The sequence below is a fragment of the Ursus americanus genome, chromosome 30 (assembly GCF_024610735.1).
Source record: "Ursus americanus isolate L20-20 chromosome 30, mUrsAme1.1.p, whole genome shotgun sequence".
NCBI lineage: Eukaryota > Metazoa > Chordata > Mammalia > Carnivora > Ursidae > Ursus > Ursus americanus.
The window spans coordinates 9,622,930-9,645,282 of record NC_142156.1 but is presented as its reverse complement, the minus strand read 5'-3'; the positions used below and the strand labels follow the sequence as shown (position 1 = coordinate 9,645,282).

Below are 22,353 nucleotides of genomic sequence, written 5' to 3'. Positions count from 1 at the left end.
AAGATTTTGTTTTTTAAATTTATTTGAGAGAGAGAGAACGCGAGAGCACAAGAAAGGGGGGAAGGGCAAAGGGAGAGGGAGAAGCAGGCTCCCGGCTGAGCAGGGAGCCGGATTCAGGGCTGGGTGTGGGATCCTGACCTGAGCTGAAGGCGGCTGCTTAACTAACTGAGCCACCTGTTCTTGAACTTTATATAAAAATCCAACAACATGTTTCTGTGTGTGTGTGTGTCTTTTTGCTCAACATAACGTCTGTAAGATTCATTCTTGTTTGACTATGTTTTCATGTCAATCATTCTGCAATGTTACTTTTCAGCTGCACGGTATTGCACTGTTTGGATACAACACTGCTAAATTCAATATTCCCATGATGGACATTCAGATTAGTTCCAGTTGTTTTTTTTTTGTTTGTTTGTTTGTTTGTTTTTTTTTTGTTATACCCAGCAAGCTGGTGCACAGCTTTGTGACTTGGTTTTTGTACCCATCCGTATTTGTAGAATCGTAGAATTGGCTGGCCCTTTGAGGTCCATGAAGGGAGGCCAAGTATTTGCAAAGTCTGGAATGAATCTTCAATTTTCCCATCTCTCAACTCTCTGCCACCTTAAAACAGGGATGCAGAGGAAGGAAGGGGAGGAGGGGAAGCGGGGAGCCCGTGAGGCCGGAGAGCAGTGGCCCTGCTGAGGGACTTCTGTCTACGCTTTCTCCCCATCCAAAAACAGTCTCGCCGGTGTCCCCCTTTGGCCAGCAGGGGGCGTCAGAGGCCCGTTGTGCGCGGAGAAAAGAAAGAGCCTCAGAGCGCCGCTTTCTCTGCCTCGCGTCCCTAAAATAACTCCAACGCTTCCTAGCTTTCAACTCACTTAATCCCAACAGCACACCCATTTCATTGATGCAGTTGGGGCTCAGACCAAAGTCACATCGAGTAAAGAGCTGGATTAGAATTCGAATCCAAGGCCATCCGACTCGAGTCCTTACTCTCGCCTACGCGGCTGCTGTCCTGGTACGGTTTTGCCTGTCGCCTATGTTCCAGCCACTTGCCGCCGGGGAGGTTAATTCACGTCCCTAGACCTCAGTTTCCTCATCCGTGCAACAGGATGACGGTGGTTCCTCGCTCGTGAGTGAAGAGGAGATAAACGAGATAGCGTGGGCGAAACGCCCGGCACGGGGAGGGCACAGTCCTCGCGGTTTTGAGTGAATGATCTACCCCCACCCCCACCCCGCAGGCGTAGCCCCCGGAGCAAGCGCACCGGGCAGTCCCGGGCCTCCCCTCCTCCGGACCGGGTCTGGGTCCCCTGCCGGCCGCACAGGGGGTCCAGACACCCGCGGGGGCCCGGCGGCGGCGTGGGCGGCGCGGCCCGCTCCCCGCGGTAATTAGCCCGTGCCGGCTCCGGCTCCGCCAGCCGCTAATTACATGTCTCCTAATGAGGCCGGCGGCTGTTTGCAATCACCCGGGTCCCCGCCGCGCGGCGCGGGAGGCCGCGGGGGAATCCGCCGGTGGAGGCGTGGACGGCGCCTGCCTCCTCCCCGGCCGCGGACGCGCTCGGCGGCGGCGCGCCTGTGCCTCGGCGGTGCGGGCCCCGGGATGCCTGCCCCGCGGGGCGCTCACCCGCAGTGTCTCCTCGAACCGCGCGCCCAGAGCGCCGGTGTCATCCCCACCTTACAGCGCGGAGGCTCCAACTCACAGGCACAAAACTCGGGCGGGAGTAGTTTCATCGCGATCCGACCCGGAACCTGGGCACCTACCTGATTCCGGTTCTTCCTGGATCGGTGGGGGTGCTTGCTGTTGTTACTCCTGGGACTTCTCTGAAGGGTAGGTCCCAGATCAGATAAATAAGGGGAAGGTGGGGGTGCTTGGGAAACTTCCTTCGAGTGCCTTCTTCGCATTTCAGAGTTCCCATTTGACCTTTTGGATCAGACACAAAATGGAAAATTAGCTTTGGCAAGGCCTTTAAAACTTACTTGGAAACGTAAGTCACACATCCCATTTTGCAGACTGGGACATCTGGAACATTCCCTAGGACGTGGTTCGGGCAATTGCTAAATCGCTCTCTTTAGATGGGGATGGGAGGCTACCACTGTGTACCTTGTTCCCAGGTCCTTCTGGGGTGGGGTCCAGAGTAGCTGCCTTTATTCTTCATCTGTATCTTCAGGGCTTCCACGTATTAGGCTCTCACTGTGTGCTGGGCACTGCGTGAGCACCTTGTGTTTGACTTCCTTTAGCCCTCGGGACAAGCCCTGGAGGGTAGGCCCCATTCTTCTCTGAGGTCAGGGAGCAAATGACTTGTCCAAGGTCACACAGTAATTTCAGCAGACAAAAGACCTTTTGTTTTCCCCCCACACCTGTGCTCTTAACCCCTTGCTCTCTACCTCTTCCAGGATGTCTGGGACCTGGAAGGATGTTGGAGAAGGTGAACCCGATTGGGGTGTCATTCTGAGGTGACTCGGGCATCCACGGGTCCCTACCGGGGACTGGATGCTGCCATGGTGGATGGTGGTAAAGGAAAATTGTATCTGCTTCAACATTTTGTTAAGCAGCTGTTGCTCGTTAGGGGCTCCTGCCCCTCTAATCCAATCAACCAGTTCCCATAAAACCTTTATGGGAACAATCTGTATAAAATTCAGCCCTCCATCTGCTTGGCCAGGGGCTTAGGGAGCTGCTGCGTCCTTCAGGTTCTGGGGGGCAGACATGGCCCTCCCCGGGCCTCAGAGACAGAACACTGCATCTCACCCCTCCCTCGTCCTCACTGCCTTGTGGACCTCTTTCCCTCTTCCCTGCCTGCTGCGAGGATTCACTCATCCAAAAATTAATTGAAATTACAAGGGCACTACGGTTTGACCCAGCAATTTCTCTGCCAGGAATTCATCCCACAGAGATCTTGCTCTAGTGCCAAATGCCAGGTGAACGAGGATGCGTCTTGCGGTATTGTTTGCGAGAGCACGAGGCTATCTCAGTGTCTATCAGAAAGGACGCACTGTATGTGTATATTTATCGGACAACCGTGTGCCAGAGAATGTTCTAAACACTTTACATAGATTGACTCACTTAACCCTCACAGCTACCCTTCACATGAGATATTTTAATTTTAGTAACTCATTTACAGGTGGGGAAACGGAGGCCGAGAGGGAACAGGGAATTTGCCCAAGCTTCACATAGATAGTAAGCAGCAGTGCCAAGCCCATATTCTAAGTCCCTATGCGGGTATAACTTCTCTGTCTTTATGTGCATGGAGAATTTCCAAAAAGTGACCCAAATGCAATTGACGGATGTTGCCTCTGGGGAAAAGAATTAAAGGTGTGGAGTAGAAGGGGGAACTCCCTTTTTACTGGGTCCCCTTTTGTGCCGTACTCTTCTACCAGGTGCTATGTTAGTTTCATAATTTAGAGGAGTTTCTGAGTCCCCAGCGCGTGTTATTGCTAACCCTTACCTCAACCCTGGGAGCGGGTAATAGTACCCTCATTCTGTAGGTGAGGAAGTTGAACTCACTGCGTGGGGTGGCCAGCCATGTGACTGGGAATGACGAGGGGCGTTGGCTCTCAAGCCAGTGCTCATTCTCCTAATTTATATTAGGCCCCTGGGCTTGCAAGTGTCAGAGGGAAGAAAAGCAAGGTTCAGAGGGTTAAAAGCATGGACTCTGGGGCCAGCTTGCCTGTGTTCAAGTCCTGACTCAGCCACGCACCATCTGTGTGACCTTGGGCAAGCCACTTACCCTCTCTGAACCTCATGAGGTTTTCCTCTCTGTGAAGATTAAATGACTTACCTCCATGTCAAGTGCTTGGAACAGGCCTGTCTCATCACAAGCGCTCAAGAAATGTTCGGTATTTTTATATTATTGTCCCGAACATTGTCTTCCCCAATCTCAAGCTCAGAGCAGGTCCTTGCAGCTGGTGTGTCCAGCTGTGGCTGCTTCAGTCCTTTCCGGAAAGGGGAAGGCCCAGCCGCCCTGTGCTCCAGCCTCTAGCAGAAGTCCTTGGGACTTGGTTCTCCTGGGTGATCCCACTGTGGTGGCTGTGATCAGAACCGATCACATCGCCAGAGCTGGAAAAAGGGGCAGAGCCGCAGGGCTGGTGTGGCCCAGATCCAGGGTGAGGCTGCGACGGGTGGCCTCCTAGTTCGGGATGTTCCCAGCGCCTTCCCACCGCTTATGCTTGGAGGGAGAAGGGCCTCAAAATAGCTGTTGCTTCCCCAGCACGGCGCTAGGCCAGGGACAGGAATAGACATCTGGGGGTGGCCGCCTCAGCTTTCCTCAGGGGCCCTGGGGAGGGGGACAGGAATAAGCAGAGGCCAGACTCCTCCCAAGGTGGGGAGACAGTGCAGCGGTCAATATGCAGTGACCTTCTGTGACAGTCCAGCCCATGGAAAATATGGTCCCGGCTGGGGCTGGCGGGTCAGCAGGTCCCCAGCCCCGGCCAGACAGTGGCTAGGGCCTGGGTTCTTAGGCCAATAGGAAGTGGCCTTCAACACTGGCTCCTACAGTTCTCTCTTGGCAGGTGGGGAAACTGAGGCCCAGAGAGAGATTCACGTGCTTGAGGCCACAAAGCTGCTTAGAAGCCACGCTGACAGGAGAAGCAGCGCTTGGGTGTTGAGAGGCTGTCTGCGTGGTGGTTGGAGGTGAAAGGGCTCAGACTGTCTAGGTTCAAATCTAGCCTCCACTACTGAGGACCTGTGTGCTCTCGGGCCTCGATCTCATTACCTGTGCGATGCACACCATCATTGCTCCCACCTGCTTCAGGGGCGGCGAAGACTGATCGAGTTAATACTTACTATTATGATTAGTATTGTTTTACCACCAGATCCCTTCCTCATTCATTCCCAAGGCATTGGCTGAACGCCCGCCGTGTGCCAGGCACAGTGCTAGGCATTTGTACCCGTATCATCTCATCGATACCTCTCTGTGAGGAGCCATCATCGTGCTCTACGTTACAGACGGGGGGAGTGTGCTCAGAGAGGTGAAGTCACTTCTTCGGGGTCACACAGCCAGGAGTAGCAGAGTCAGGATTTGAAACCCGAGCTGCCTGCCTGCGTAGCTCATACAAGGAGCCACTGCATGTCACTGTCTCTTTACTGGGGAGACAGACAAGTCAGACAAATCGTTTCTGTTGGTGCAGTCAGGCGTTGGGCACATGGGAGGGCTCCGCTCTCCGAGCCTTGACAGTCATTACTCCGGCCCCAACACAGTCCCATATGAGATGTGAAGTGATTCCCAGCTCTCACCCCTAATTCCCCTGGGTTTCCCTGGGTGCTTGCTGTGTGCCAGGCCGGGTACTAGGCTCTGAGAGCACAAAGACGACTTTGTTCCTGCCCTGAAATTGCTCGCAGTGCGGCGAAAGACAGTGGTTAAAATGTCAACAACAATTCAGAGGCAGCTACTATGATGAGGGTGAGAAAGGGAACAAGTACCCTGAGGAGGTACCTAACTCATTCTGGGAGGTCAGGGAAGGCTTCCTGGAGGTGGTGATGTCTGAGCTGAGGCTCAGAGGCAAAAGAGAGCCAGGAGAAGAGAAGGGGAGTCGGAAAGAGTGTTCTAGATAGATGGACAACTTGTGGTAGTGCTGGGTTATAGGAAGCGTGAGCGGTAGGGGCTGGAGGTGTGGGTGAAGCGCGCCGGGGGTGCAGAGATGGATGGGCTCGGGTCATTCAGGGCCTTGCTGCCCACGCTAACGGGTCGGCTGCTGTCTGGAAGGCTGAGAGAATGTGATCGGGCGCTAGAAGTTTCCCTCTGGCTTTGGAGGAGGGTGAGTGAACATCAAGAGGCTGAGCCGAAGGAGGGGAGCCAGTGAGGAGGCGGCCGCTGCCTGGAGGGAGACGAGAGACTTGGCCTAGGGTGCTGGGGGTGGGTGGGGAGAGCCATGGGTGGCTTTGTGAAGTTTTTAGACCGAGGATCGGCTCCGTATGGTTGTGTAATAAATCAGCCCCAAGCTTCGTGGCTTAAAGCAGCAACTTATGTTTGTAGGATTTCTCGGGGCGTGACAGGGCTGTTCTGCTTCATGTGGTGGCAGCTGGGTGCACTGGGGTGGCCCGAGGGCTCCGAAATGGCCTCACCCGCATGGCTGGCTGCAGGCTGGGAGTTCAGCTGGGACTGTTGGCCGGGGCGGGGGGGGGGGGGGCTCAGTTCACCTCCATGTGGGCTCTCCGTGGGGCTGGAGCCTCTCGCAGAAGAGCGGATGCTGCCGGGCTTTTGAAGGCCTGGGCCCGAAAGTCTCAGAAACACTACTTCTGCGGGGTCCTGTCGGTGAAATCCAGCCCTAAGACCAGCCCGATTTAAGGGTTAGGGGAAAGAGCCTTCTTCCTTTCCTCCTCCTCCTCCTCCCCCCTCCTCCTCCCCTTCCTTCTTCCTCCTCCTTCTGTACAATTTAGTGGGATTTAATGCGTTCACAATGTTTTGCAACCAAGATCTCTCCCTAATTTCAACTTTTTAATCACCTCGTAAGAAGACTCCATCTCCATGATGCCGTTACTGCCATCGCCCTCTCCCCAGTCTCCGGCAACCTGCTTTCTGTCCCTATGGGTTTGCCGATTCCGGATATTTCATGCAAAAGGAATCCTATAGGTGAGACCTTTCGTGTCCGGCTTCTTTCCCTTAGCATCATGTTTTCAGGGTTCATGCAAGCTGCACACGTGGGGGCTTCGTTCCTTTTTATGGCTGCATAATGTGCCATTGTATGGATAGATCATAATTTGTTTATTCATTCATCTGTTGGTAGACGTTTTTTGGGTTGTTTCTATCGTATTGTGAATTATGCTGCTATGGACGTCGGTAAACAAGTACCTGTTTGAGTTTCAGTTTTACATACTTTTGGGTGTAGACCTAGAAATGGAATTGCTGGGTCATATGGTCACTCTGTGTTTAACTTTTTGAGGAATGCCCACCGCGCTGTTTTCCATGGTGGCTGAACATTTTTTTTTTAAAGATTTTTATTTATTTATTTGACAGAGATAGAGACAGCCAGCGAGAGAGGGAACACGAGCAGGGGGAGTGGGAGAGGAAGAAGCAGGCTCCCAGCGGAGCAGGAACCCTGATGCAGGGCTCGATCCCACGACTCCAGGATCACGCCCTGAGCCGAAGGCAGATGCTTAACGACTGAGCCACCCAGGCACCCCTGTTCTTGAGTTCTTAAGAGGTTTTTTTTATATATTCTGGATACTAAACCCTTATCAGATACATGATTTGCAAACATTTCCTTCTGTTCTGTAGGCTATCTCCTCACTGTTTTTTTTTTTTAAGATTTATTTATTTAAGAAAGAGAGAGAGAGCATGAGCTGGGGGGGGCAGGTGGGGCAGAGGGAGAGGGAGAAGCAGACTCCCTGCTGAGCAAGGAGTCCGATGATGCGGGATTCGATCCCAAACCCCGAGATCACAACCTGAGCTGCAGGCAGATGCTTAACCGCCTGAGCCACCCAGGTGCCCTTGTTTTTTAAAGTAGTCTCCACACCCAGCATGCAGCCCAGCTCTGGGGCTGAACTCACCACCCTGAGATCAACACCTGAGCCGATATCAAGAGTCAGACACTTAACCGACTGAGCCACCCAGGCGCCCCTCACTTTTTCTTTTTTTTAAATTTAAGTAAGCTTCGTGCCCGGTGTGGGGCTTGAACTCATGTTCCTGAGATTGAGAATCACATTCTGAGCCAGCCAGGTGCCCCCTTTTACTCAATGATGCCCTTTGAGGCACACAGATTTTTACTTTTCATTCCATTTATCTATTTTTCTTTTGTTGCTTCCGCTTTTGGTGTCAAATCTAAGAACCCATGGCCAAACCTGAGGTCATGAATATTTACCCTATGTTTTCTTCTCATTGTTTTGTCGTTCTGGCTCTTACATTTAGGTCATTGATCCATTGAGTTAATTTTTGTCTATGGAGTGAGGTAGGGGTCCAGCTTCATTCTTTGGCATGTGGTTAAGCTCTGTCTCTTGACTGGAGGTCAGCATGCCCTTTCAGTGAGGGGAAGGAATTGTTGGGGTTTATCTTTGGAGACAGTTTTGGTGATGGGTTGGCTGTGAGGGGTTGTGGAAGGAGGAAAGAGGAGAAGGCGGGCAGAGTGACATGCACATTTCTGATCTGGGCAGATGGGGAAGACTTAGGTGAAGGGAGACCTCTGTCCTGGACACGTTGAGTTTGAGCCCCCTTAGCATCTAGGCGCTGAGAGCATCGGAGATCACATACATGATAAATGAAATACGGAAGGACACTAAGTTTTCATCCATTCAACAGAGAGTTGTGGGACACCTAATACTGAAACTATGTAACATCTATATGGCGTTAACCATGGGCCAGACACTTAACACTTTTTTAAAAATTGAGCTATCAGGGTCCTAGTATAAAATGAACAAACTAAAGTGTACGGTTCCTTATATTTTATATATATCACCTCCCAGGTCAAACTATAGAACATTTCCAGCCCCCAGAAATCTCCCTCTCGGGCCCATTATATTTAATTCTCACAGTGACCCTCTGAGGCATTATTCCCATTTTTTGGATGAGGACACTGAGGCTTACAGAGGTGAAGCCACTTGCCCAAGATCACATGAGGTGGAATGTGGATGCTAACTCTGGCCTATAGGACTAGGCCCGGCTGAGGAACGGTCCACCCTCTCACTGGGCTTGGACTAGACTCAGGCCTAGGGGATCCCTGAGGGCAGGGGCGAGGCAGTCTAGCCTCTGCTGGAGGACGGGAGGTCCCTCATGGGTGGGTCTGTGGGGAGCCCAAGGCCAGGGAGGATGTGGATTTAGGAGTGGGGGTGAGAAAGGAGTCCTTCCGGTCCCCAACAGTCATGGAGGTGGCCGTCTAGAGGAAGTAGGGCAGCAGAGAAACAGCAGGCAGGCACCCCAGCTGGAGCTCTTTCCCAGCAATAGACCCTGGGGCGTAGCTCAGCTCTGCCAGGACCAAATTGGCCTGAAGCGAGGAGAGGAGGGTGCCACACCTGTTGGAACTGCTGTAGACTGTGTTTCTCAGCATCCCTGCTGAGAAGATCCTGGGTGTATCTCCTGCGTCCCCTCCTTCCCTCCACGTGTCTGCCCTGCACCCCTCTGACCTGTTCGGTCCCTCTGCTCCATCTGAAACTGGCCTCCTTCTTCCTCTTCCAACCTGTTAAGCTTCTAGGTGCCTCAGGGCCTTTGCACTCAGTGTTGCCTCCATCTGGAACCTTCTGCCTCCTGGACTTCCCATAGCTGGCATCCTATCATGTGTCTCAGCTCAGATTTTACCTCTTTAGAGTGCTCTTCCCTGAATGAATTGCCCTACTTCATGCTGTCCCCACGAGCCAGCACCATGGAGCCAGATGGCCTGGGTTTGAATCTCAGTTCTGCTTCCTCCTTGGCTCTGTGGCACTGGGTGAGTTAAGTGCCAGTGTCCCAAGCTGTAAAATGGGGACGGTGATAATCGCACGTACCTCATAGGATTGTAGTGAAGATGACATTATTTAACAGCTGCTCACAACGCTTGGTCCCATTAGGTACTTTACAGATATTTGCTATCGTGCATAGAGCACTTGTCCCATCCCAAAATTATCCTGGTTTGTGGTTTTTTACTTGGTTTTTCTATTTCCCCCATTTAGAATGTGAGCTCCCTAAAGATGTTAGTTTCATCTGTGTTGTTCACTGCTGTGTCTCCCATGCCTAGAACAATGCCTGGCTCACGGTAATGAACATGGGTTGAATCATTGAGTGGGTGAATTAACGGGGTTCCTAGATTATCCTGCTTGCAGCCCTCCAGACATGCCATGCCTGCTCTCATCTCCTGACCTTTGCATTTGCCGTTGTCTCTGCCTACACCCATTCCCCAGAGGAAGGGAAGGGAATGTGAAGGAAAGACTGCCTTGGGGCTGCCCAGGTCTCTCTCCTTTCCCTGTCCCTTTCCTTTTCCCCCTCTTTTCTTTTCTGTTTTCTTTTCTTTTCTTTCTTTTTTAAAGATTTTCTTTATTTATTTGAGAGAGAAAGCGTGCGAGTGGGGAGAGGGGCAGAGGGAGAGGGAGAATCTCAAGCAGACTCCGAGCTGAGCAGGGAGCCCAACGAGGGGCTCGATCTCACGACTCTGAGATCGTGACCTGAGCCAAAGATCAAGAGTTGGATGCTTAACCGACTGAGCCACCCAGGCTCCCCTGCCCAGGTCTCTTTCTTACTCCCTTCCTTACTGCCTCTTGCACCAGGCACTGGGAGAGAACAGCGAGCAAAAACCTAGACTCTCCAGGACTACAATCACCTGTTACCAGCCCCTGTTTGGCAACTGAGGAGTCAGAGGCCCAGAGAGGGGGAAGGACTCAGCCAAGGTCATACGGTGAGTCGAAGCCAATGTTCTCCCCAGTGGACCCTACATGTCTTACCTGGAGGATGTTTCCAACGTCCACGCTGGGTTTGCCTCCCTTCCTGGGACCTGGAGAGAGGTAGTGGGTGAGGGGCTGGGCCCTGCCTGTGGACTAGTGAGGTGGGCCCTGAGTAGCTGGGCCTAGTGAACACACATGCTTCTGACTTAGATTGACCTGAATCAGGCTCCTGACACTTCTACTTATTGACCATGTAGCTTTGGGCTCTCTGAGCCTCAGTTTACCCCCTGGTAAGATGAGGAAATGAGCCTCCTCAGGGTTGCCGGGGAAATTCCTATTAAACATTCTCATACATCGAGCTCTTATTCTCACCTACCCTATGGGGGCAGGTATGAATTTTATCCCCATTTTCCAGATAAGGAGGCAGGCTCAGAGTGGGGAAAAAGTGACTTGCCCAAGATCACACAGCCAGCAAGAAATAGAGCAGGGATTCAGACCCCGGCAGGCTGACCTCAGAGCTCACATCCTTACCCAGATGCTACAGCACTGGGCACGCAGTAGGCACTCCACAGATGGGGACCCTGGGAAGACCTGGCTTTCCTGTCAGCGCCATCTTCTTGGACAACAGCTCCTCACTGCAAACCGCCATCTTTTGTTAATTTCCCTCCCCTCCAATCCCTGCTTGGAGACACAAGCCCTCTCAGCACCCTCTGTCTGATGGATTTTTGGATTATCCCCGTCTTGATTAGTTCCAGAGCCTCCCAGCAGAAGCAGGAGTTATTTTGGGGCCTTGATGGCTCCTTCTGGATGCCTCGGACCCCCCCCCCCCCATTGCAGACACCTCTCCCGTTGACTGCAGGGTTCATTAGCTACTGTTCGGGCTGCTCGGCTGCTCGCTCTCTGCCCCCCTGCAGCTCTCAGCTCAGACTCCAGCCCCAACACCTGCTCTCTGCTCCTCTCCTCCCCTGCCCCACAGCCATTCCCTGCCTTCCCACTGTTTTGTCGGGGTGAAGGATGCTGACTCTTTCCTAATTCTTGGCCCCTCGCTCTGCCTCATAGCAGTGACCCTCCCTTCAGTTTTAGGATTTTTCCAGACTTGAGCAAAATCTCACACACCATTTGGACACAAATATTTTTGGCTGGTGATCTGACTCCCTGTTCCTGCCGGAATTCATCCCCCAGTGTCATTCAGCCTGGGTGGGAGTGGCTCAAAAACTCCCAAGGATACATTTTATGGGATGCATGTCTTGCCACAACTAATAAAAAAAACAACAACTCCCAAGGGGATGCAGGACACCCCCTCCCCGCCGCTGCTGCCATGTTATGTCACAGTGCGTGGGGCCGACGTCACAGGGACGGGGCGTGGGCTCCGCTGTATCTGTCTGTTCTCTGTGCTTCTGGCTCTCTCTTCCAGCTCTGCGCTCTGCCAGGGCCGCCCGCAGGCCTTGCTTGCTTTTCAAAAATAACTCTTGAGTCTCACTGAGGTGGGGGGCTGCTTCCTTGGTGTCCCAGGCTGTGTGTTAATCCTTCCAACGCAAGACTTCCTGAAGCCAGCTCTGGGCTGGGCTGGGGAGCTGGTTATCAGTTGTCAGGCTGAAGTAGTTCAGCGGCTGACATCCTGTTTTAGTGCCGAGAGCCCTCAAGGAAGTAGGGCCAGCGAGTCCTTCCTGGTGTCCACCAAGTCATTCATTCATTCATGCATGCATGCATTCATTCATTCAACAAGCATCTTCAGTGCCCATTGCCTGCTGAGCACATCTCTGGGTGACCTCTGTTGTTTTGCCATGTGTTTCTGAGTTATCTCCTTGGTCCTCTTTGAATTTCTACTTCTTTCTGTAAAGTAGGGGGATTTTAATAAGGGTGACCAGTCAGTCCCAGCAGGAAACAGATGGCACGCTCAAATTGGATGATTTGAGGAAGGCTGAATAAAGGGACTAGTTAGGTGTCAGCAGGGTGTCAGGGATTCACAAGGGGTAGTGCGTTCCCGGGCTGGTTACAGTGTGAGAGCTCCTACCTGCCTAAGCCTGGCTGCCAAGGGAGCAGTTCCCTGGCTCAGAAGGGGTTGTATGGAGAGAACCACCTTGAAGAAGAAGCTGTGACCTTCTGTTGAGGAATAGAACCAGGCTGGGGTGCCGTGCAGGGAGGGAGCACAGGAAGAACTAGCCTGACCTCACTCTTCCTTCTCCCTTCCATATCTCCCCGGGGGCTCCCCATTGGCCAAACCCGATTAAAAGCCAAAGGATATAGGAGACTGTGGAGTCTGAACAGGTCAGTCTCCACGGGCACAGGGCCGGGTGGAAAAGGGTGGAAAGTGGTTCTAGACAGGTAAATGGAAGACACTCAGTTTCTCACCTCCCAGTAGTCATAGTAGGATAAATGCTCAAAAACGTCAGCTCTTACCATTCGTGCTTGTATTCGTTGTTCATTGGCACATGACAAATTACCCCCAAACTCAGCGGTTTAAGAGCTTATGAACATTTCTTACCTCACACAGTTTCTGTGGGTCAAGAATTGGGAACCCTCCTGAGGTTGCAGTCAAGCTGTTGACCAGCCATCCGAGGGCTGGACTGGAATGAAGGATCCAGCTGGCCCCCTGCCATGGCTGGCGCGCTGGCACTGGCTGTTGGCAGCAGCCCTCTGTCCCTTGCCATCCAGACCTCCACAGGGCTGCTTGAAAAGCCTCATGACTTGGTGGCTGGCTTCCCCCAGAAAGAGGGATCCAAGAGCAGAAGGCTCAATGAGTTTTCTGACCTAGTCTCAAAAACCACAGACCGTCATTTCGACACCATCCTATGGGTTACACAGGTCGGTCTATTCAACGTAGAGGGGACTCCGTGGGGACAGGAACCCTCGGAGTCCTTCTTAGAGGTTGGCTACCACAGTTCATAATACATTTGCTCATTTAATCCTTGCAAAAATCCTATGAGCTGATCTAATGAAACAAAGCAAAACGAAACAAAACCAAAACCTAACAAACAGGGGCACCTGGCTGGTTCAGGCGGTGGAGCATGTGACTCTTGAGCTCGGGGTCGTGAGTTTGAGCCCCGAATTGGACATGGAGCCTACTTAACCCCCCCCCAAAAAACCCTTAAAGAACAAAACAAATCCTATGAGGGAAATATTGTTATTACTATTGTCACTTTTCTGTTGGGGAAATAAAGGCACAGAAAAATGAAATAATGTGCCCATGATTACACAGCTGGTAAGTAGCAAAGCCAGGAATTCAACCCAGGTGGTTTTTTGTTTGTTTGTTTTGTTTTTTAGATTTATTTATTTTGGTGCACTGGGTGTTATACACAAGTAATGAATCATGGAACTTTACATCAAAAACTAGGGATGTACCGTATGGTGACTAACATAATAAAAAAATTATTTAAAAAAAAGATTTATTTATTTTGGAGAGAGAGAGAATGCACAGTGGGGAAGGGCAGAGGGAAGTGGGAGAGAGAGTCTGAAACTGACTCTGCACTGGGTGTGGCGCCCGACCCGGGCTCCATCTCACAACCCTGAGACCATGACCTGAGCAGAAACCAAGAGTCGGATGCTTAGCCGACTGAGCCACCCAGGCGCCCCAACCCAGGTGGCCTTTCTAAAAAAATCAATTTTAGGGGTGCCTGGGTGGCACAGCGGTTAAGCATCTGCCTTCGGCTCAGGGCGTGATCCCCGCGTTATGGGATCGAGCCCCACATCAGGCTCTTCTACTATGAGCCTGCTTCTTCCTCTCCCACTCCCCCTGCTTGTGTTCCCTCTCTCGCTGGCTGTCTCTATCTCTGTCAAATAAATAAATAAAATCTTTAAAAAAAAATCAATTTTATTGGGGGTATAATCCACATACAATGAAAACCACTAACGGAGTTATAGAACATTTTTCTCCCCCCCAAATTTTCCCTCATGTCCCTTTTGTGGTCATTCCTCCTGGGCTCTGCTACAGCCAATCACTGGTCTGCTTTCTGTCACCATAGACAGTTTTGTCTGTCTAGAACTTCATATAAATGAAACCACAGTGTACGTTCCCTTCTGTGACTGGCGTCTTTTGTTGAACAAAAATCTTTGCAAGGTTCATCTCTATTATTTCATGCATTGGTATTTTTTTCTTTTTTATTCCTGGGTAGTATTCTGCATAGATATAGGAGAAGTCCCTGGTCAAATTCTCCTGTTGAATGACATTTGGGTTGTTTCCAGTTTGGGGCTATTATGAATAAGGCTGGTATGAACTTCATGTAAACGTCTTTGTATGGACTCGTGTTCCATTTATCTCAAGTAAAAAACTAGTGGAATTGCTAGATCAAGTGGTAAGTGTATATTTACTTTCAAAAGAAACCACCAAACTTCTCCAATGTAATTGTACCATTTTATACTCTCCCCAGCAGAGGACTGAGTTCCAATTTTTCCATATCCTCACCAACATTTTATATCACCAGTCTTGTTAATTTTAGCCATTCTAATCTGTGTGTACCTTTTTAATTAAATTGAATTTATTTATTTGAGAGAGAGCGGGTGCATGAGAGAGAGCATGAGTGGTGGAGGGAGAGGGAGAAGCAGACTTCCCTGCTGAGCAGGGAGCCCAACGCGGGGCTCGATCCCAGGACCCTGGGATCATGACCTGAGCCGAAGGCAGATGCTTAACCGACTGAGCCACCCAGGTGCCCCTAATCTGTATATATCTTATTGTAGTTTCAATTTGTACTTCCCTGTCAACTAAAGGTATTGAGCATCTTTTCATGTGCATATTGGCCATTTGTATGTTCTTTTTTGGAAGTATTTGTTTGATTCTTTTGCCTCCATTTTACTGGGCTGTCTTCTCATTATGTAGCTGTAAGAGTTCTTTATTCTGGGTATAATTTCTTTGTGAGATATACACACATACAACACACACACACACACATACACATACATAAAATGAGTATTTTCTGTAAGCTTGAGGCTTACACTTTCATTTTTTAGTAGTCTGTTTTGAAGAATGGAAGCTTAAGATTTTGATGAAGTCCTATTTATCAATTAATTGCTTTTATTATTTGTGCTTTTGTGTGTCCTAAGAAATTTTTGCCTACCCCTAGGCCACAGAGCTTTTCTCTTATGCTTTTCTCTAGACGTTTTATAGTTTTGGTGTTTGCATTTCGGTCTCTGATCCATTTGGAGTGAGTTTTTGATATGGTGTGAGGTAGGGGTCACGGTTCATTTCTTCTGCAGCACAGATATGTTCTAGTGTCAACTTCCTTTCCCCACTGAATCATCTTGGCACCTTTGGCAAAATCAGTTGATTGGATGTATCTGGATTTTTTTTAAATTTTTTTAAATGATTTTTTATTGTATTATGTTAGTCACCATACAGTACATCCCCGGTTTCTGATGTAAGGCTCGATGATTCATTAGTTGTGTATAACACCCAGTGCACCATGCAATACGTGTCCTCCTTACTACCCATCACCGGTCTATCCCATTCCCCCACCCCCCTCCCCTCTGAGGCCCTCAGTTTGTTTCTCATAGTGGATGTATCTGGATTTTTGGACTTCATTCTGTTTCATTGATCTATCTGTCCTTACGCAAATACCACATTGTCTCGATTACTACAGATTTATAGTAATTCTTTTGAGATCAAGTAGCATTAAGGGTTGCAACTTTGTTCCTGTTTTTCAAAATTGTTTTGACTCTTCTAGTTTGTCTGCATTTCCATATACATTTTAGAATCTACTTGATAATTTCTACAACAAAAGCTGTTGAAATTTTGATCAGGATTGCACTGAATCTATAGAATCAGTATGGGGAGAAGTGACATTTTATACACGAATGTGGTGTGTCTCTCCATTTATTTAGGTCTTTCATTTCTCTCAATAAGATTTTATAGTTTTCGGTGTACAAATCTTGCACATGTTTTATTAACTGTATCCCTAAATATTTTATGTTTTTTGATGCTGTTGGAAATGTTTTCATACATTTTACTTCCCAATTGTTCATTGCGAGTGGAGAGAAATGCATTTTTATATATTGACCTTGTATCCTTTCATTTTGTTAAACAAAGTTCTGATAGTTTTGTTTTGTAAATTCCTAGGATGGTCTACGTGCATAATCATGCCATCTGCAAAGAAATACAATTTAACTTCATCCTTTCCCCATTTTCTTTCTTCCCTTGTTGTCCTGGCTAGGACCTTTAGTCCAATGTTGCATAGAAGTAGCGAGAGCAGATATTCTTGCCTTGTTCCCAATCTTAGGGGTGAAAATGTTTAGACTTTCAGCGTACGTTAGCTATGGGTATTTCGGCTGACCAGATAGGTGTTAATCTGGGAAGGCTTCATGGAGGAAGCAGCTTTTGAGCGGAGCCTTGAAGTTTGAAGAGGTAAGCAGTTTCCTTGAGCTCACAGTGATTAATAATAACAGCCATCGTTTATCAAGCACATACTATGTGGTGCACACTGCAACGAACGAAGTTACGTGCACACTGTAACTCCCCAGGGAGTGAAGGGCAGAGGAGAGTTTGGCTTTGAACCAGGACTGTCTTGTATTGACTGCCTTTCCAAGCCTTGTCCCAGATCTGGATTGGGGTTTTTTTCTTCTCCGTATTCTATCTCCCCTGTCTTCTTCTGAGGACATCTGGATGGGACTAGAGAGTGGCAGAATGACAGCCAAAGACTGGGTTTGGGGCACCCCACGTCTTGGGAAGGACTCTTCAACTCCTACTCTGCCGGGTCCTTTGAACTCAGCTGAGACCTGGGCCTCTGGGGGACCCTCTGTCCTTTGCAGCACCCTTTCCTCCCCCAGCCCCCCTACTCCTCCTTCCTTAGCCCCTCTAGCTCATCGGGCTGTGCCGGAGTCTGTGGGGAAAGGAGCAGGATTTTGGCTAAATATAAACCAGGCTGTTCCAGTTTCCAAATAGAACAAAGGAGCAGGGTGTTAAGTTGATTTTTATAAATAAAGAGAGAGGGAGTGAGAGAATATTTTTTCGAGATGTTTAATAAAATCGCCTGTGAGAGGCAGGAAAATCACTGGGCTGCAGTGGGAGGGTTCGGAGGAGGAAGGGGGTGAGAGAGAGGGTGGAAAGTGCTTCCTCCTTCCTGCTGTGATCCTTGACCATGTCCTTGTCCTTTTCCTGGGACCAGGGAGAGACGGTGGGGCAGAGGGGGCCGAGAGAGAGGGGAGGGACATGAGGGTCCCTGGGAGGAGGGGGAGGACCAGGAAGGCTTATAATCATAGCAGCCACTGTACGCCAGGTCCTCGGCTAGATGTATGCATCATCTCACCAAATGCACAGACGCGCACAGGAAGCTGGGATGCTCGTCATTGGGCGCTCTGCGATCTAGCCCCTGCCTACCTCTCTGACCTCATCTCCTCGCTCTCCCCCCTGGCTCACTTCACTCCCACCATGCCAGCTCCAACGCCAAACTTGTTCCTTTCTCAAGGCCCACGTGCCTGCGCTTCCCTCTGCCTCGAGGTCTCATAGCCGCAGCTCCTGCTCGTGGTTCAGAAGAAGCAACGCCACTTTTTCCTGACCGCCTTGTCTAAGAGAGAGCTCACCCTTGCCCCCACCCCAGTTATGAGCACACTGCCTTGTTTCATTTTCTTCATTCACGTATCACTTCTTTTTTTCTTTTTAAGATTTTATTTATTTATTTGAGAGAGAGAGAGACAGCTTGAGAGAGAGATCACAAGCGGGGGAGGGGGTGGTAGAGGGAGAAGCAGACTCCCCACTGAGCAGGGAGCCTGACATGGGACTCGATCCCAGGACTCCGGGATCAGGACCTGAGCCGAAGGCGGACGCTTAACCGACTGAGCCACCCAGGTGCCCTCACATATCACTTCTGAAATTATTTGCTTAGGTCTCTCTTCTACTTCCACCAAAATGAAAGCCCCATGAAGGCAGAGGTTCTGTCTCTCTCATCCACTGCTGCGGCACCAGAGTATACAGCAGAGCCAGGCACGTGGTAGACGTTGCTGAATATGCATTTGCTAAATGAATGGTTAAGGGAATGAGGCTCAGAGAGGTAAAGTGACTTGCTCAAGGTCACACAGCTAGAAATGACAGAGCCAGAAGGGAGCCCAGATTTGTCCAACCCCCAAACGCATGCCCTTTCCACTATTTTGAAGATATATTTTTAAAACATTTTAGTTATTTATTTATCAGAGAGAGAGCACAAGCAGGAGGAGTGGCAGCAGAGGGAGAACAGGCTCCCTGCTGAGCAAGGAGCCTGATGAGGGACTCGATCCCAGGACCCAGGGATCATGACCTGAGTTGAAGGCAGACACTTAACCGACTGAGCCACCCAGGCGTCCCTCTACTATTTTACAAGGCTTCCAGTGTGGTGGAAGAGGGGCCTTAAGGGGATGTCTCTGGAACCTGGGGGCTTGGGGAGATGACCAGACACAGCCCTGGAGGATCAAAGTGGGGGTGCCAATGAAGCCAAATCATCACCAGCACCTTCATCTTTGAGCAATGTGTGTGACGTATAAATATTATTAAACAGATCTTTTGGGGAGCCATTAGGTAGCGAGTTTTACTCCATATCTCCCAGAGGAGAGCTAGTCTGTGCTTCAGGGAGTGGCAGAGAACTTCTCATCTCAGGAAGTGGAAGGGATGCCAGGGGAAGCAGAGATATTTTACACTCCCACCCACCTGCTCCCCTTCTCCCCCACCGCTCCACTCCCAGCACTATGTCAGATGCCGGTGGGCTAGGAACGAGCAGCCGCACGTGCCCCCAGGGCCTCCCCAGAGGGGAGGTGGCTGTGCCTTTCTGCTGACGTCAGGTTCTGCCTCACCAGGTACTGTGTGGCTTGGACAAGTCACACAGCTCCCTCTGAGTCTCAGTTTCTTCCTCGGTAAGATGGAGATGGTGACATTTGCTTGGTTATGAAGATTAGGGATACTCTATGCCAGGTTCCGGGCTAAGCACTCTAGGTGGGGCACCTAGTTGCCTCCCCATGAAGTAGGTACTATTATCATTATCATCATCATACTATCGTAATATCATATTATTGTCATCATACTATTATTATGATGAAGGAGGAAAATGGGGCTTGCAAGGGGGAAGTGACTGGCCCAAGGTCACACAGCCAGAAAGGAGCAGCCCTGGGCCTGAAATCCAGGTAGGCTCAAATGAAGATCTTGGGCTTTTTGATAGTATGCAATCCTGTCTCTCAGGACTAAGGAATCAGTGGGCTTTCTGGAGCTACGAGAAGTAGGGCCTGGGATAAGTGGGGAGTGACAGGGCCAGACAGCGTCACAGTGAGAAGCAAAAGCCTGGCCTTGATTAAGAGGTCAGTGAGGGAGCCGGGGGTGGAGTGGTGGGGTTAGGGAGTGATGCTGCAGTTTGAGGGGCTGTGGCTCCAAGCCTCTGACTCACTCAGATGGAGCAGCTCGATTCCCAGCTGCAGGAGATGCTATTTATAACCTGCAGGTTCTAGCAGCCTCCGGAGCATGGAGCCTTGCAGCTACCTGGGACCCTTCTCCCTGGGCTGCCGGGCAAGGAGGGAAAGGCAAGGGGCGGGGGGAAGGCCACCAGCTGAGCCTCCTTTCTCCTTGTTCTGGACGCTCCAATCAGCACAAAATGCACACCCAAGTGCCCCATGGCTCACACTGGAGCTGTCTAGCTTGTCATCAGCCTGGCACCTAAGACACTTGAATGACTGAATAAGTGAATGAAAGAATAGCAGTAGCTCCGTTTTTTTTTTTTTTAATTTATTTGAGAGAGAGAGAGAGCAGAGCGAGGGAGAGAGCGAGCACAAGCTGGGGAAGGGGCAGAGGGAGAAGCAGACTCCCTGCTGAGCAGACTTGAGCCCAGGACCCCGGGATCATGACCTGAGCGGAAAGCAGACGCTTAGCTGACTGAGCCATTCAGGCGCCCCTCCAGGTTTTTTGTTTTGTTTTGTTTTATTGGGTCAGATCATGTCCTTTCTCTGCCTCAAACTCTTCCAGTGCTTTCTCATCTCATTTGGAGTAAAAGCCAAAGTCCTCATTAGTGGCCGACAAAGCTCATACACAATGTGGCCCCTGCCGCTCCTGACTTCCTACCCTCCCTCCGGCCTACTTCACTCTACAGGCGTCTTTGCTGCCCTTGGGGACACACTAGGTATGCTCCTGCCTGGGGGCCGCTGCTCTGTGTCCTCCTCTGGGGACATTCTTCTGCCAGATACTGGCATGTCTTCCTCCCTCACCTCCTTCAGGGCTTTGCTTAAATGCCAGCTTCTCGTGAGGCCTTCCCTGACCCTTCTCCTTAAAACCGCACCCCCGCAGGGGCGCCTGGGGGGCTCAGTTGGTGACGTGTCCGACTCTTGATTTTGGCTCAGGTCGTGATCTCAGGGTCATGAGATCGAGCCCTGCATTGGGCTCCCTGCTCAGTGTGGAGCCTGCTTAAGATTCTCTCTCTCCCTCTGCCTCAGCCTCTCCCCCCGGCGCATACACAGGCTCCCGCACGTGTTCTCTCTCTCTCTCAAAACAACGACAGCCACGAAAAACTCTGCACCTAGGCGATACACTCATTCGGTTTCTCTGCTCAGTTTTTTCCCATGACAGTTGCCATTATCTAATGTACTACATATATTACTAATTTCTCCTTTTATTGTCTGTCTCCTTCTATTAGAATGTCGGTTCCAGAGGACAGGAATTGTTGTCTGTTTTGCTCACTGCTGCACCCCTAGTGCCGAGAACAGTGCCTGGCACATATATATGGTGCTCAAAACCTTTGTTGACTGTATGAGTTCACGGAGATTTTCATGGACTTGCTGTGCAACCTTGGACAGCTAACTTCACCTCTCTGGGCCTCAGTCTGTTGGGACTCCGTGGCCCCCCAGTATGGACAGTCCGAGGGCTCTCTCCCTTCAGCGTGGCTTCTGAGATTTTTTTCAGAATACTTGCTAAAAAGGAGAGCTGGCCAAGGCCTGGTTTGATATTTTTCTCCCAGACTAGACTTCTCTGTGCAAAGTGTTCAAGCGTGTGAGCGGGCACGTGCCAGCACTCTCGTGTCTGTGAGGGGCTTTGAGCAGATGCACTTGTGTGAATGAGCCTCAACATGTATTTGAGAACCTGGTGGAGATAGGACATTCCAGCAAAATGTCAGCACAGGTCCTAATTCTGTCTTCCTGCTTCTTTTTGTTTCCAACGGAGCAAAAAGTAGAAATTTCCAAGGGCACGGCAGACCCTTCTCGAATGAACTGATGGGAACACCCACTTCTCTGGAGATGCAAGGGAAGAGCTTGTTGACTGTGAATCCCCATACCTGTAACAGGCTGTTTCCACTTCCTCAGGACCAGCTGTGAGAAACCCACAGCAGAGCTGCCCACCTTCCAATGAGGGAAGCCCGCAGAACTGCGAGCTTTGGGATGCCAGGCCCATTTTTAGATCTCATCTGTTCTTAATGGGAGATGGGTCCAAACTTTCCCAGGTTTCTAGAATAATCCCTGGCAGGTCTTCCTCCCTCATCTCCCCAGGTCTCTGCTCAAATCCCAACTTCTCATGAGGCCTTCCCTGACCATTCTACTTAAAGCTGCACACGTGCCATACATTCCTTGCTCCCTTCGCGGCTCGATTTTTCTTCATGACACTGCCATTATCTAACACACGATATGGATTCTTGATGAGCTTTGGTGTTTATTAGTATGTTCGTTCACACGCTATCCCATAAGTACACGAGCTCTTCTGCTTTGGCATACCCCAGGCCTACCTAGCACAGTACCTGGCATCTGGTAGGCATCGCTACATTTTTGTTAGAAAAGTTAATTTTCATAAGTAATGGACAGACAGCACTATTGTCATTTCACAGATGATGAGACGGAGGCTCAGTGGTGACATGACTTGCTCAAAGTCACACAACCAGGACATGAATCCTGGCAGACAGCTGGCTCAGGTTTAACAGGAAAGGAGAGAGGACACTCCTCTCCAGGGGCCACCACAGTTCGGGAAAACAGACTTGACTTTTGAAGGATGAGCCAGGGCCTAAGAGGGCTTGGGTGTTTGGGAGACAGAGAAAATGGAGTTCAAATCCCAGGACTGTCATTTCCTGTGCCTTTGGACAAGTCCCTGGTTTTTTTCTCCCCGAGCCTCAGTTTCTCCGTCTGTAAAACGGGCACATCAACCCCTAGACTACACAAAGCCGTTGGGAGTATTCATTGAGATA

At 50.3% G+C, this 22,353-nt stretch overlaps 1 protein-coding gene across 1 annotated transcript in view; it reads left to right on the top strand.

Annotated features, from left to right (window-relative positions):
- The first annotated feature begins 1,560 nt into the window (after window positions 1-1,560).
- The window catches only part of CABP1 (calcium binding protein 1), a 51,766-nt gene continuing 30,973 nt past the window's right edge, over window positions 1,561-22,353 (top strand). The window contains exons 1-2 of the mRNA XM_045791555.2: window positions 1,561-1,804; window positions 10,139-10,266. The gene's annotated coding sequence lies outside the window, so the exon portion shown is untranslated. The remainder of the gene's footprint in view (window positions 1,805-10,138; window positions 10,267-22,353) is intronic.